A 16,709-nucleotide genomic window follows, 5' to 3' on the forward strand; every position below is an offset into this window, starting at 1 on the left:
AGTCCTCCCGGGACTCCCCGGGGTCACACCCTCTGTCACTAAGACAGATCATTTATAGTCCTCCCGGGACTCCCCGGGGTCACACCCTCTGTCACTAAGACAGATCATTTATAGTCCTCCCGGGACTCCCCGGGGTCACACCCTCTGTCACTAAGACAGATCATTTATAGTCCTCCCGGGACGCCCCGGGGTCACACCCTCTGTCACTAAGACAGATCATTTATAGTCCTCCCGGGACTCCCCGGGGTCACACCCTCTGTCACTAAGACAGATCATTTATAGTCCTCCCGGGACTCCCCGGGGTCACACCCTCTGTCACTAAGACAGATCATTTATAGTCCTCCTGGGACTCCCCGAGGCCACACCCTCTGTCACTAAGACAGATCATTTATAGTCCTCCCGGGACTCCCCGAGGCCACACCCTCTGTCACTAAGACAGATCATTTATAGTCCTCCCGGGACTCCCCGAGGCCACACCCTCTGTCACTAAGACAGATCATTTATAGTCCTCCCGGGACTCCCCGGGGTCACACCCTCTGTCACTAAGACAGATAAATCAGTAATATAAATAAACCAACACTTGTTTCCCTTTAACTTATTAAGTAAGTGACCCAATATCACCTATAGCGCAACCAATAACAGATATATGGATCTAATTTAAATCACAAATCAAACTCCAACAACATGACTTTATACAAAATCAATAATGTTTATTAGTACATACAGAGTTGCAACCAATTCTGGCCACACAGACATTAAGAACACTTAAAATGTCGCTCAGACTGCAGACGTGTGGTAATTACAGTACATATTGGTAAAGTGCAAGCGCCTACATATATATGAAACAAAAAGATACAGTCAGTGCCTATCAAAGAGTATTGTCCAGTCCACAATGTATTATCAAGAGGTCAAATTATAGACCCTAGACTATATGGACATCAACTCACACTATGTTATATTCAATTATAGTACAATAAACACAGAGTAAAGCATACTGACCAACGTATCTACCACAGCACCTACAGTCCGCGCCCCGACGCGCGTTTCGCCGTCAGCTTTTTCTTGAAGATCCCTCTCATATTGTACCATTGAGTGTTGTAATTGGTTATCATACGTATAGTAGATAACCGGATGGGTCATCCCGAGCCTTTGGGGACAACAGAGATTCCCTTGATGTAGTAGTGGCGCGCATATAACCACGCTGTATGTCGCATTGATTATATCCCCGTTGCATGAATCGATTTTTCAAGATATCTGACTCCCTTTCAAAGTCGCCTCTTGATGTGCAGATCCGCTTTGCCCTTAAGAATTGACCGATAGGTATTGAATTTTTCTGATGTTTGGGATGAAATGAAGTCGCATGGAGCAGAGAGTTGACAGCAGTGGATTTCCTATGGATCGAAGTTTCTAGGTCACCATTTGTTGTTATTTTGATATTTATGTCCAAAAAATCCATTTCCTTTTGACTTACCACTTTGGTTAGAGTGATATTCCATTTATTCACATTCAATTTCTCCAAAAACAAATCCAAAGACACCCGTGACCCCTGCCATATAAACAAAACATCATCAATAAATCTCATCCATGATATTACTTCCCCTTCAACTTCATCCATAGATGCCTGCACACACTGTCGTTCCCAATTGCCTAAAAATAAATTAGCGTACGAGGCCGCGCACTTCGCACCCATCGCCACTCCTCGCAGTTGTAAATAATGTTGATCTTTAAATAAGAAGTAGTTATGCCTCAATATGTAATCTAGAAGCTTCATCAGAAGGTCAATCAGATCCGATGGAAGATTTCTTATGCGCAGAAAGAAGCAAGAGGATTCCAGACCCTTATCATGTGAGATGCAAGTATATAGTGACTCGACCTCACATGTTATTAAAAACATGTTGTCTTCCATTTTAATGTTCTCCAGACTTTTCAAAACGTCCGTCGAATCACGAATATATGAGGGCAGACTCTCCACACAAGGTTTTAAATAGTAATCCAGAAACTGACATACCGGTTCGTTCAAGCCACCACACCCCGAGACAATGGGTCTCCCGGGAGGTTTTGTGGTGGATTTATGAACTTTCGGTAATATGTATAAAGTCGGAATAACCGGAAATTTTGTTACAAGACTCTGATACACCGATTTTGTAATGATGCCATCTTCCCCCCCTCTTAACAGGATGTCCTCCAGCTGGGATTTAAATTCAATTGTTGGATTCTTGGGCAACCGTTCGTAACACATCCTATCACGTAATTGTCTGAACACCTCAGTTTCATACATATCCGTAGGCCAGATGACCACATTTCCACCCTTATCAGCTGGTTTAATTACCACATTTTTCATTTTCTTTAGTTCCTATATAGCTAGTCATTGACTTCTAGAAACATTATCATACGGCCTACCAGCAGGCAGTCTATACAACTCCTGCACCACCATTTTGACAAATGTTTAGATGGCGGAGTTGCAAGACAAGGGTGGAAATGTGGTCGACCGACCACGGGTAAACGGCGGAAATTTGGGTATGCCTACCTCTTGTTCCAGAAGCAAAGACTCTAGCGCTCGAAGCGCCTCCAATTCCTCCGGGGCTGAAAAGACATCAAGGTCATTTTTAGAAAACTGTTTTTTGTAGATTAATTTGCGTGCAAAAAGGAAAGTATCCTTTATTGCAGCAAAATTATCATAGGTGGAAACCGGACTGAAAGTCAGTTCGAGTGATAACACCTCAACCTGTGCCGCAGTGAGTGGTATGTCAGATAAATTGATTACCTTTAATTCCCCGCCATGATTATCCTCAGGGTTGTATTTGCGTTTCACAGGTGTTCGTGTGTGATACTGTCTCGACACATCCTGGGATGGGACATCCAATCTTTGTCCATTCTGAAATCGTGTTTGGGATCGTTGGGATTGTTGAGATCGTTGGGATTGTTGAGATCGTTGGGATTGTTGAGATCGTTGGGATTGTTGAGATCGTTGGGATTGTTGAGATATGCCACTATTTACAGATACTGAAGAACTATTTCCAGAGGCTGTCAACCTGCGTTTATATTGCCAACGGAACACCTTGCTTTGCTCGTGGTCCGCAACATCCCGTTGAAATTTCTTGGCCTTCATATTCTGGATTTCCTTATCCCAGCGTCCATGATCAGAATTTAATTCTTGTTCAAAACGATTCAATGCCTCGGGGTCTATGAGGCTACGTAATTTCTCCTGTAAAGGATTAATTGATTTTTCTATTTCTTCCAGATGTTTTTTCTCATACCCTATTAGGAGCTCTATAAATGTCCGGGAACATATTCTACACGCATCTTCCCATCTAAGCTTCAATGTTTCATCTTCCAGTGGGAATGAGGGGTATACCTGTACACGAAGACCCCGTGGAGTTAGGTCCTTGATGAGATACTGCTCCAATGCGACTTTGTTCCACCACGTCTTGGTGCGACTTTTATATAGATATTTCAGTAATTTCTGTGTCTCAAACACATCCGGTTGAGCAGCGTTACTAGTTGATGCAGCACCATCCCTGAATATAGCAGTGACCTGTGATAGCCAATCAATTTCTTTAGCACGAAAATCCATTTTGTTAGGGAAATCCTAAAAAAACAACAGAATTATAAATAAACCAACACTTGTTTCCCTTTTACTTATTAAGTAAGTGACCCAATATCACCTATAGCGCAACCAATAACAGATATATGGATCTAATTTAAATCACAAATCACAACTCCAACAACATGACTTTATACAAAATCAATAATGTTTATTAATACATACACTTTTCTAAAAATGACCTTGATGTCTTTTCAGCCCCGGAGGAATTGGAGGCGCTTCGAGCGCTAGAGTCTTTGCTTCTGGAACAAGAGGTAGGCATACCCAAATTTCCGCCGTTTACCCGTGGTCGGTCGACCACATTTCCACCCTTGTCTTGCAACTCCGCCATCGAAACATTTGTCAAAATGGTGGTGCAGGAGTTGTATAGACTGCCTGCTGGTAGGCCGTATGATAATGTTTCTAGAAGTCAACGACTAGCTATACAGGAACTAAAGAAAATGAAAAATGTGGTAATTAAACCAGCTGATAAGGGTGGAAATGTGGTCATCTGGCCTACGGACATGTATGAGACTGAGGTGTTCAGACAATTACGTGATAGGATGTGTTACGAACGGTTGCCCAAGAATCCAACAATTGAATTTAAATCCCAGCTGGAGGACATCCTGTTAAGAGGGGGGGAAGATGGCATCATTACAAAATCGGTGTATCAGAGTCTTGTAACAAAATTTCCGGTTATTCCGACTTTATACATATTACCGAAAGTTCCTCCACAAAACCTCCCGGGAGACCCATTGTCTCGGGGTGTGGTGGCTTGAACAAACCGGTATGTCAGTTTCTGGATTACTATTTAAAACCTTGTGTGGAGAGTCTGCCCTCATTTATTCGTGATTCGATGGACGTTTTGAAACGTCTGGAGAACATCAAAATGGAAGACAACATGTTTTTAATAACATGTGATGTCGAGTCGCTATATACTTGCATCTCACATGATAAGGGTCTGGAATCCTCTTGCTTCTTTCTGCGCACAAGAAATCTTCCATCGGATCTGATTGACCTTCTGATGAAGCTTCTAGATTACATACTGAGGCATAACTACTTCTTATTTAAAGATCAACACTATTTACAACTGCGAGGAGTGGCGATGGGGGCGAAGTGCGCACCCTCGTACGCTAATTTATTTTTAGGCAATTGGGAACGACTGTGTGCAGGCATCTATGGATGAAGTTGAGGGGGAAGTAATATCATGGATGAGATTTATTGATGAGGTTTTGTTTATATGGCAGGGGTCACGGGTGTCTTTGGATTTGTTTTTGGAGAAATTGAATGTGAATAAATGGAATATCACTCTAACCAAAGTGGTTAGTCAAAAGTAAATGGATTTTTTGGACATAAATATCAAAATAACAACAAATGGTGACCTAGAAACTTCGATCCATAGGAAATCCACTGCTGTCAACTCTCTGCTCCATGCGACTTCATTTCATCCCAAACATCAGAAAAATTCAATACCTATCGGTCAATTCTTAAGGGCAAAGCGGATCTGCACATCAAGAGGCGACTTTGAAAGGGAGTCAGATATCTTGAAAAATCTATTCATGCAACGGGGATATAATCAATGCGACATACAGCGTGGTTATATGCGTGCCACTACTACATCAAGGGAATCTCTGCTGTCTCCAAAGGCTCGGGATGACCCATCTGCGTTATCTACTATACGTATGATAACCTATTATAACACACAATGGTACAATATGAGAGGGATCTTCAAGAAATTCTGGCCAATTTTAAAATCGGATGTGGATTTGGGTAAAATATTAACACCTACCCCTATGTTTGTGGCCAAACGTAGTAAGAACCTCAGGGATATTCAGGAATGCAGGATATGTGTGTATTATGGCCGAGGAATATGAACATCGGGAATTTGCCCCCTCCATGAGGATAGAACCTTATGTATTTGTCCTATGTACAACCTCTACAGACAAGTGGGCTAATTCTGTGGATTGTGGTCAACTACATATTTACATCATGCTATGAATTTTAATTGTATCCATGTGATGTGGGCACTTGACGTATATGCTATATGGTAATGTAGTTTGGTATTAAATATGTGGATGGATGAGGGGACCCTCTTTTTCATGTCTGCATCTTGGCATTATGCACAGCAGACTTGGACATTGGTGTCCTCTCGGCCGTTGTGCACTCAGTCATTGGTTCTATGAGGTATGCGTGTAGTCAGGATATACCTACACAGTACTATTTCACCGTCATATTTATTCTTAATTGATTTTCACCTTGGGATTCGTTATCTTTTCCCCCCAAAATTTGTTTTTTTGCTCCCCTATTTATTTTATATTTTCTTCACCCTGTGGGGTTTTATTTGTATTATTTATTATGTCATGTTTGATCGAGCATGTAATAAGCATTATGTATTTCACTTGTATTTGTAATAATCATGTGTTACACCTGTATTCTTAGTTTATGTCAATCATGTTATTTTTGATTGAGCATGGAATAAGAATCATGTGTCTTACTGGTATTTGTAATAATTATGTGCTACACTTATATCTGTATTTTTTGTGCACTCATATGTTTATCCTCCACATATGTATAGATATATTGCACATTGAATATTGTGACACATATACACAGTGTATTATATTCATATGTTTATTAATTGGTATTTAGAGTTGAGCGAACACCTGGATGTTCGGGTTCGAGAAGTTCGGCCGAACTTCCCGGAAATGTTCGGGTTCGGGATCCGAACCCGACCCGAACTTCGTCCCGAACCCCATTGAAGTCAATGGGGACCCAAACTTTTCGGCACTAAAAAGGCTGTAAAACAGCCCAGGAAAGGGCTAGAGTGCTGCAAAAGGCAGCAACATGTAGGTAAATCCCCTGCAAACAAATGTGGATAGGGAAATGAATAAAAATAAAAATAAAATAAATAAAAATTAACCAATATCAATTGGAGAGAGGTCGCGTAACAGAGAATCAGTCTTCATGTCATAGCAGAGAATCAGGCTTCACGTCACCCACCACTGGAACAGGCCACTGTCACACATTTAGGCCCAGGCACCCAGGCAGAGGAGAGAGGTCCTGTAACAGAGAATCTGGCCTTATGTCAGTGCAGAATCAGTCTTCATGTCATAGCAGAGAATCAGGCTTCACGTCACCCACCACTGGAACAGGCCACTGTCACACATTTAGGCCCCGACACGCAGACAGAGGAGAGAGGTCCCGTAACAGAGAATCTGGCCTTATGTCAGCACAGAATCAGTCTTCATGTCATAGCAGAGAATCAGGCTTCATGTCACCCACCACTGGAAGAGGCACTGTCACATATTTAGGCCCCGGCACCCAGACAGAGGAGAGAGGTCCCGTAACAGAGAATCTGGCCTTATGTCAGCACAGAATCAGTCTTCATGTCATAGCAGAGAATCAGGCTTCACATCACCCACCACTGGAACAGGCCACTGTCACATATTTAGGCCCAGGCACCCAGACAGAGGAGAGGTTCATTCAACTTTGGGTTGCCCCGCAATATAATGGTAAAATGAAAATAAAAATAGTATTGAATGAGGAAGTGCCCTGGAGTAGAATAATATATTGTTAAGGGGAGGTAGTTAATATCTAATCTGCACAAGGGATGGACAGGTCCTGTGGGATCCATGCCTGGTTCATTTTTATGAACGTCAGCTTGTCCACATTGGCTGTAGACAGGCGGCTGCGTTTGTCTGTAATGACGCCCCCTGCCGTGCTGAATACAAGTTCAGACAAAACGCTGGCCGCCGGGCAGGCCAGCACCTCCAAGGCATAAAAGGCTAGCTCTGGCCACGTGGACAATTTGGAGACCCAGAAGTTGAATGGGGCCGAACCATCAGTCAGTACGTGGAGGGGTGTGCACAGGTACTGTTCCACCATGTTAGTGAAATGTTGCCTCCTGCTAACACGTTCCGTATCAGGTGGTGGTGCAGTTAGCTGTGGCGTGGTGACAAAACTTTTCCACATCTCTGCCATGCTAACCCTGCCCTCAGAGGAGCTGGCCGTGACACAGCTGCGTTGGCGACCTCTTGCTCCTCCTCTGCCTTCGCCTTGGTCTTCCACTGGTTCCCCTGTGACATTTGGGAATGCTCTCAGTAGCGCGTCTACCAACGTGCGCTTGTACTCGCGCATCTTCCTATCACGCTCCAGTGCATGAAGTAAGGTGGGCACATTGTCTTTGTACCGGGGATCCAGCAGGGTGGCAACCCAGTAGTCTGCACACGTTAAAATGTGGGCAACTCTGCTGTCGTTGCGCAGGCACTGCAGCATGTAGTCGCTCATGTGTGCCAGGCTGCCCAGAGGTAAGGACAAGCTGTCCTCTATGGGAGGTGTATCGTCATCGTCCTGTGTTTCCCCCCAGCCACGCACCAGTGATGGGCCCGAGCTGCTTTGGGTGCCACCCCGCTGTGAACCTGCTTCATCCTCATCCTCCTCCACCTCCTCCTCATCCTCGTCCTCCTCATCCTCCAGTAGTGGGCCCTGGCTGGCCACATTTGTACCTGGCCTCTGCTGTTGCAAAAAACCTCCCTCTGAGTCACTTCGAAGAGACTGGCCTGAAAGTGCTAAAAATGACCCCTCTTCCTCCTCCTCCTCCTGGGCCACCTCCTCTTCCATCATCGCCCTAAGTGTTTTCTCAAGGAGACATAGAAGTGGTATTGTAACGCTGATAACGGCGTCATCGCCACTGGCCATGTTGGTGGAGTACTCGAAACAGCGCAACAGGGCACACAGGTCTCGCATGGAGGCCCAGTCATTGGTGGTGAAGTGGTGCTGTTCCGCAGTGCGACTGACCCATGCGTGCTGCAGCTGAAACTCCACTATGGCCTGCTGCTGCTCGCACAGTCTGTCCAGCATGTGCAAGGTGGAGTTCCACCTGGTGGGCACGTCGCATATGAGGCGGTGAGCGGGAAGGCCGAAGTTACGCTGTAGCGCAGACAGGCGAGCAGCGGCAGGGTGTGAACGCCGGAAGCGCGAACAGACGGCCCGCACTTTATGCAGCAGCTCTGACATGTCGGGGTAGTTGCGAATGAACTTCTGCACCACCAAATTCAGCACATGCGCCAGGCAAGGGATGTGCGTCAAACCGGCTAGTCCCAGAGCTGCAACGAGATTTCGCCCATTATCGCACACCACCAGGCCGGGCTTGAGGCTCACCGGCAGCAACCACTCGTCGGTCTGTTGTTCTATACCCCGCCACAACTGCTGTGCGGTGTGGGGCCTGTCCCCCAAACATATGAGTTTCAGAATGGCCTGCTGACGTTTACCCCGTGCTGTGCTGAAGTTGGTGGTGAAGGTGTGTGGCTGACTGGATGAGCAGGTGGAAGAAGAGGAGGAGGAAGCTGAGTAGGAGGAGGAGGAGACAGGAGGCAAAGAATGTTGCTCTGCGATCCTTGGCGGCGGAAGGACGTGCGCCAAACAGCTCTCCGCCTGGGGCCCAGCCGCCACTACATTTACCCAGTGTGCAGTTAGGGAGATATAGCGTCCCTGGCCGTGCTTACTGGTCCACGTATCTGTGGTTAGGTGGACTTGCCGTTGCGTTGCGCAGTGCACACTTGATTTTATCGGACACTCGTTTGTGCAGGGAAGGCACGGCTCTCTTGGAGAAGTAGTGGCGGCTGGGAACAACATACTGTGGGACAGCAAGCGACATGAGCTGTTTGAAGCTGTCTGTGTCCACCAGCCTGAATGACAGCATTTCATAGGCCAGTAGTTTAGAAATGCTGGCATTCAGGGCCAGAGATCGAGGGTGGCTAGGTGGGAATTTACGCTTTCTCTCAAATGTTTGTGAGATGGAGAGCTGAACACTGCCGTGTGACATGGTTGAGATGCTTGGTGACGCAGGTGGTGGTGTTGGTGGTACATCCTATGTTTGCTGGGCGGCAGGTGCCAACGTTCCTCTAGAGGCGGAGGAAGAGGCCGAGGCGGCGGCAGCAGCAGCAGAAGAGGCCGAGGCGGCGGCAGCAGCAGAAGAGGCCGAGGCGGCAGCAGCAGAAAAGTAGCAGGGGGAGCCTGAGTGACTTCCTTGTTTTTAAGGTGTTTACTCCACTGCAGTTCATGCTTTGCATGCAGGTGCCTGGTCATGCAGGTTGTGCTAAGGTTCAGAACGTTAATGCCTCGCTTCAGGCTCTGATGGCACAGCGTGCAAACCACTCGGGTCTTGTCGTCAGCACATTGTTTGAAGAAGTGCCATGCCAGGGAACTCCTTGAAGCTGCCTTTGGGGTGCTCGGTCCCAGATGGCGGCGGTCAGTAGCAGGCGGAGTCTCTTGGTGGCGGGTGTTCTGATTTTGCCCACTGCTCCCTCTTTTGCTACGCTGTTGGCTCGGTCTCACCACTGCCTCTTCCTCCGAATTCTGAAAGTCAGTGGCACGACCTTCATTCCATGTGGGGTCTAGGACCTCATCGTCCCCTGCATCGTCTTCCACCCAGTCTTGATCCCTGACCTCCTGTTCAGTCTGCACACTGCAGAAAGACGCTGCAGTTGGCACCTGTGTTTCGTCATCATCAGAGACGTGCTGAAGTGGTATTCCCATGTCCTCATCATCAGGAAACATAAGTGGTTGTGCGTTAGTGCATTCTATCTCTTCCACCCCTGGGGAAGGGCTAGGTGGATGCCCTTGGGAAACCCTGGCAGCAGAGTCTTCAAACAGCATAAGAGACTGCTGCATAACTTGAGGCTCAGACAGTTTCCCTGATATGCATGGGGGTGATGTGACAGACTGATGGGCTTGGTTTTCATGCGCCATCTGTGCGCTTTCTGCAGAAGACTGGGTGGGAGATAATGTGAATGTGCTGGATCCACTGTCGGCCACCCAATTGACTAATGCCTGTACGTGTTCAGGCCTTACCATCCTTAGAACGGCATTGGGCCCCACCAAATATCCCTGTAAATTCTGGCGGCTACTGGGACCTGAGGTAGTTGGTACACTAGGACGTGTGGCTGTGGCAGAACGGCCACGTCCTCTCCCAGCACCAGAGGGTCCACTAACACCACCACGACCATGTCTGCGTCCCTTACTAGATGTTTTCCTCATTGTTACCGTTCACCACAATAAGAAAAATATTTTTCGGGCCAATGTATTGAATTAAAATTGAGGCCTTTTTTTTACAGACACTTTGGGAATTTTTTTTCAACCCAGAACAAAAACTGTGCTTTGACGGTCACTAAAAATAACTTGACCAGCTAAAACAGTACAGATTTGGATAAATATAAATTTGAGGCCTATTATTTAGGCGCTGGGTGACAGGTATACGTTTACGGACAGAATTAGACTTGGATCTGCACGGTAGCGTGTGTGTGAAGTTTTTGAGAATGACCCTATCAGCACCTTGAATCTAATATACCCTTTTAGGGATAGATTTAAAGTAGGCCTGATACAGCAGAAACCACTAATTTTGAGAATTGCAAATTTTGGAATTGTATTTCAACCCAGAACAAAAACTGTGCTTTGACGGACACTAAATAACTTGACCAGCTAAAGTAGTAATGACAGATTTGGATGAATGTAAATGTGAGGCCTATTTTTTAGGCGCTGGGTGACAGGCTCAACTTGCCCCTGATGTAGTATATGGCCAAAAAATAACCACACTATTGATGGTTAAATGGACTTGATGAAAGCTTGACCCTGATGTAGGATATAGCAAAAAATAACCACACTATTGATGGTTAAATGTACTTGGTGGCAGCTTGTGCTGGCGCACCACAAGCCACAAAATGGCCGCCGATCACCCCAGAAAAAAGTGATATAAAAACGCTCTGGGCAGCCTAAAAACACTAAACAATTCAATATCAGCACTTCAATGATCCACAGCTGGAGATCGATCACTGAATGAAGTCTTTTGGAGGAGTTAATCTGCCTAATCTCTCCCTAACAGCAGCAGCTGCAACCTCTCCCTACACTGATCATAGCAGAGTGACGTGCGGCGCTACGTGACTCCAGCTTATATAGAGGCTGGGTCACATGCTGCACTGGCCAATCACAGCCATGCCAATAGTAGTCATGGCTGTGATGGCCTCTTGGGGCAAGTAGTATGTCGCTTGTTGATTGGCTGCTTTGCAGCCTTTCAAAAAGCGCCAAGAAAGCGCCGAACACCGAACCCGAACCCGGACTTTTACGAAAATGTTCGGGTTCGGGTCCGTGTCACGGACACCCCAAAATTCGGTATATACAGTTCGGGTTCGCTCATCCCTATTGGTATTATATCACTATAGGTAAACTTATATGTCCATGGGGAGGTCGCATGTAGAAATTGGTGTGTTCTTTATATATATTTCACTATCTTTAGGTATAGTTTACTGTTAGAGATGATGTAAATCTGTATTGACGTGTATCCTTGAGAATAATCTGGTAAACATAGTAATAATCATGGAGCGAGATACTGTGCCCACACATGTGTGGATGCAATATTTAGGACAATGGACACAGTGATGGAGAGAGGACTTATGACAGTGACCTTCCCTCACCCAATATGGAGCTCGTGGTGCGCGCGTCCTTCTGCGCAGCCGCGGGCGTGCTGACGCGGTCTTGGCTCTGACGTGAGACGCCCTGTGCTCTGTTGAGCGCGGCCGTCCTGCGTCATCGCTGCGACCACGTACGCAGGCACCGGTGGTGCGCGGCGGTTCGTGCGCCACAGTATACGATGCAAGTGATTTTCGATTATACAGGTGAGGAGCTTTGATATCCTGCCCTCTCATCAATGTGTCCTTAGTCCATTGGTCAGATGGAGATTGTTCCGCCCACCACAGTGACCATATATACCCGGCTATTAAGTGTTTGTCATTACCCCTTGAAAAAGCTGACGGCGAAACGCGCGTCGGGGCGCGGACTGTAGGTGCTGTGGTAGATACGTTGGTCAGTATGCTTTACTCTGTGTTTATTGTACTATAATTGAATATAACATAGTGTGAGTTGATGTCCATATAGTCTAGGGTCTATAATTTGACCTCTTGATAATACATTGTGGACTGGACAATACTCTTTGATAGGCACTGACTGTATCTTTTTGTTTCATATATATGTAGGCGCTTGCACTTTACCAATGTGTACTGTAATTACCACACGTCTGCAGTCTGAGCGACATTTTAAGTGTTCTTAATGTCTGTGTGGCCAGAATTGGTTGCAACTCTATATGTACTAATAAACATCAGTGATTTTGTATAAAGTCATGTTGTTGGAGTTTGATTTGTGATTTAAATTAGATCCATATATCGTTTATTGGTTGCGAGATAAATCAGTAACCCCTAAATCAAGCCCTGTCCCGGAGCACCCTGGGGCTACTCCCTGTGTCTGGACAGGACAGATAATATAGTAGCCCCTAATGCAGCTTCGCCCCCCTCCCAGGGGAATTCTCTGGCTCTGCTTAACCGTTAACTGTGAAGGTGCCTGACACGAACCACACAGACAAAACACAAACAACAACCACAGAAGAGCAAACTCAAACTTTTCCTCTAAGGTTCTAGGAACTCAGAATTTTACATTAACCGAAGTTGCTACTACATACGTAACATCAACAGCAGAACAGATTACCACAGTACAGTGGAGTACAGCAGAGGAGGCAGATAAGATTACCAGAATTTTCTCACCTTGCCTCTGAGGATGCAGTCCTCATCCTCAAGCGTGGTCCACCGTGCTCTGGGAACCCCAAACTTCGGCTAGCGACACTACTTCTCCTGAGCCCAAGTATCGGGCGCCAACTGTTGAAGAAGTCGTCAATCAGGGCTAAATATGTTTGCTCTACTGCTCCAAATCAATAGTAATCAAAGGGTTTTACATGCACAGAAGAAAATAACTGTGACACACACACTGTGTAGCTGGCCAGCTAAGACCTGTCCTAGGTTGCTAGTATAGCTTATATGTGTATACAGCTTGACCTGCCAATAGCCTTAATACAGTTCCTATGTTTATACGTTAAAGACAAAAGCAGAGTTATTTATTGTGACATCATGTTTTGGATGTCATATAACTGTTATATTTTCTGTTCACAGAAGCAGAAAAAGATAATATGTCTTTAAGATTCATTTTGTAATGTATGGTAAGCTCAGTGACACAGCAGAAACAACAGAAAGCATAGTGTTAATCTGTAGTTGCTGGGCAGAAGTCTAGACCAATCAAAGCCAGCTTCTCACACAGCAAGATTTTTCACCAATCACAGCCAGCCTCACACACAGCCTGTCTGGGAATTCCCCTAGCAGAAGCTGCTAGAATCATTATTCACCAGAGACAGGAGCTGAAGAGACATTAACTTCACTGAGAGCTGTGTTTTTATGGAAGCAGAGAGGTCAAAATAGGTATTTAAAACAGTTATATAATGTTCCTGTTGTTGGTATTGTGATTGGAACTGTATATTGAACCAGTTATATGTGTGTTTACTTAAAGTTCCACCAAATTCAAATTGCCAAATACAAATTGCAAGCTACAAATTGCAAACTACAAAGTTCACAATCCAAATCTAAATTCCATATTGCAATCCAAATTGCATACAACCATACCAGATCATACTCAACCTATCTGCAAATAGTTACTGCTAACTGCATACCGCCATTTTGTGATATCTTTTCAACGCGTGTTTTGTACATGGACTTTCTGCTGCGGAGGTGGCAGTGTTATATATGAAGAAAAGTTGAAGTTAATAAAGAAGTTATTTGAAGCATTTGGTGTGCTCTTTAAAAGGTGCTAGAGGAATTACAGAGTAATGAACAGTCTGGTTAGACTAAAAATTCTTCTAATGCCACAGCACAAAAGGCACTTCATAGTGCTGCGCTTGCCACAGTGGAGATATTTTCTTTAGAAGGCGAAATGATAGCGCTTCTCAACTTGCACAGTAAAGAGCGCACTAGAGCAGTGGAGCGCCAACATATACCGCCGCGCAGCAACTGTTCCCTGAGTGAGCAAGCAAAGACATCTCAGCGGAGCTTCCATAAAGGCCATAGAACGTGTGCATTAGTCAAACTGCAGCCGACTCTTAAAGTGGCAGAATGGCAAAGGCAAGATAGTCAGAGAAAGAGCGCCAACCCTCCTGTGATTCCTAGAGAGAGAAAGAGACGCATGGTGGGAGGCCAAAGTCCAGAGCTAGAGTGCCTGCACCGATATCCACGGAGAGACCACGTACTGCAGTCAGCTAGTTTCCCGCCACTAGGCCCAAAGCCTGCAGCAGCGTATCCAAGCCAGCGCATCGCAAGTCATCACAGATCATCGCAAGTCATTACAGCGCATTGCAAGTCTGCACAGAGCATCGCAACTCAGCGCAGAGCATCGCAAATCATCACAGAGCATCGCAAGTCAGCCCAGAGCATCGCAAGTCAGCGCAGAGCATCGCATCACATCAAGAAAAGACAAGTCTCCTTTAAGACATTTGTATCCTGCTCTTCAGAACAAGGTCAGAGCTTTCCTTTTATTACTTATCATTGCATATAGGCTTTGGCATAAAGAGACATTTTTGCGTTCAGATAGAGACTTTAAATAAAAGCAAAGGACAGTTTGTAGTACACAGACTCTAAACCAGCGGTCAGCAACCTTCGGCACTCCAGCTGCTGTGAAACTACAATTCCCAGCATGCTCCATTCATTTCTATGGGTTTTCGGAGAAGAACAGAGTAAGTATGCATGCTGGGAGTTGAAGTTTCACAACACCTGGAGTGCCGGAGGTTGCCTACCCCTGCTCTAAACCATTTAAAAGTGAAAGTCATTTATTGCCTGCATTTATCGCTGTTGTATTTAGAGTGAAAGTCATTTATTTCTGCATTTGTCAGTATTGCATTTAAAGTGAAAGGACTCTTAATATTCATATTGATTGTTATAGCATTTAAAGTAAAATGTCTGAACCTAGTATTACCATGCCACTGTTAGAGGATACAAAGATAGATAGAGTAGAGGGGAAAGAGCAAGGGAACCTGTCTGAAGTAGAAGAGTCTGATGCAACATTAGTCTTGCCTCAAACAAATATAGCCCAAACAGATGAACTAAGACGTTCATCATGTGCCAGAAAACTGACCCCAAAGATACTGGAAAATTTTGTAGCAAGAAGCAGCATTAAAAAGAAAAAAGTTCGCCAGAATGTATGAGAAGTGGAAATTATACATTAAAGGCATTCGTGGAAAGTTAAACAAAAAAGTATAAAAGGGAACTTGAGTGATATGGTAGAGACGGTAGAAGAATATGAATCAGAGCTTATGGCAGCATATGTCAACCTGCCGTCGCTTATGACACCTTCCCAGGACATTGTAAGGAACATGGACACATGTACTGCAATCACTAAAGATTTAGTAAAACTCATGAGAGAGCTTTCATCTGCAGCTAATTATGATGAAGTTAAAGCAAGAAGTAGAATGAACGAGCTTTTTATGAGAGACTATGCTAGGTCCTTAGGGGGAACCACAATCTCAATGTGACTTCCTTTGCTAGCAGAAGTTCCACCCATATATCAGAGTCCTCAAATACTTCAGCCAAAAGAAAGGAATTAGCTGAACAACTTGCTGTCAAGAGAGCAGAAATTGAAATGGAAGCTGCCATTGAGGCTCAGCGCCAACTGATCGCTGAAAAGGAAGCTGAAAAGGATGCACAATGCCATCAGATGGAAGCTGAAAAGGATGCACAGCACCAACAGATGAAAAGTCTGGAAAGGCAAAAAGAAGTTAAGATCATAGAAGCCAGACTCAGAGTACACGAAGAGGATATGAATCAGAGTAATCATAGGTTCAAATCTGTTCTAAGTAAAGAAGCAGACTCCTACTTTCCTACTTATGCCCATTAGAATGGAAGGGGATCTCCAGCATTTAGTGAGAGAATAAGTTTTTATCCTTCTATCCCTGCTCAGAAAAACAAAGAGAGGCCTAGTCCAGTGTTAGGAAAAAGGTGTGTGAATTTACCCTTTATCTCTACCAGAAAAGATAAAGAAAAGGACTCACCTAATTCAGAACTAAGTGAGAAAATAGAACCGGATGATTCTATTCCTAGTTGTCACGGCAATGCTCAGGAGAGTGTTACAACTATTGTCCCAACAGGACAACAGAGAACAGTCCTTGCTAGACTTCCCGTGCCGGAACCCACTGTATTTTCAGGAGACGTACTGAAGTTCATAGAGTGGAAGGCAAGTTTTGAAATGATCATTGAGCATCATTGCTTTA

At 45.0% G+C, this 16,709-nt stretch overlaps 1 long non-coding RNA gene across 1 annotated transcript; it reads right to left on the reverse strand.

Annotated features, from left to right (window-relative positions):
• Positions 1–1,499: 1,499 nt before the first annotated feature.
• On the reverse strand, positions 1,500–2,897 carry LOC120986671. Its single transcript, XR_005775741.1, has 3 exons — positions 2,765–2,897; positions 2,528–2,583; positions 1,500–1,546 (listed from the first exon to the last, which is right to left on the reverse strand). It is a non-coding gene; the product is annotated as an uncharacterized LOC120986671 (long non-coding RNA).
• Between the last annotated feature and the right edge of the window lie 13,812 nt (positions 2,898–16,709).

This window comes from Bufo bufo, chromosome 1 (assembly GCF_905171765.1).
Source record: "Bufo bufo chromosome 1, aBufBuf1.1, whole genome shotgun sequence".
Taxonomy (NCBI): domain Eukaryota; kingdom Metazoa; phylum Chordata; class Amphibia; order Anura; family Bufonidae; genus Bufo; species Bufo bufo.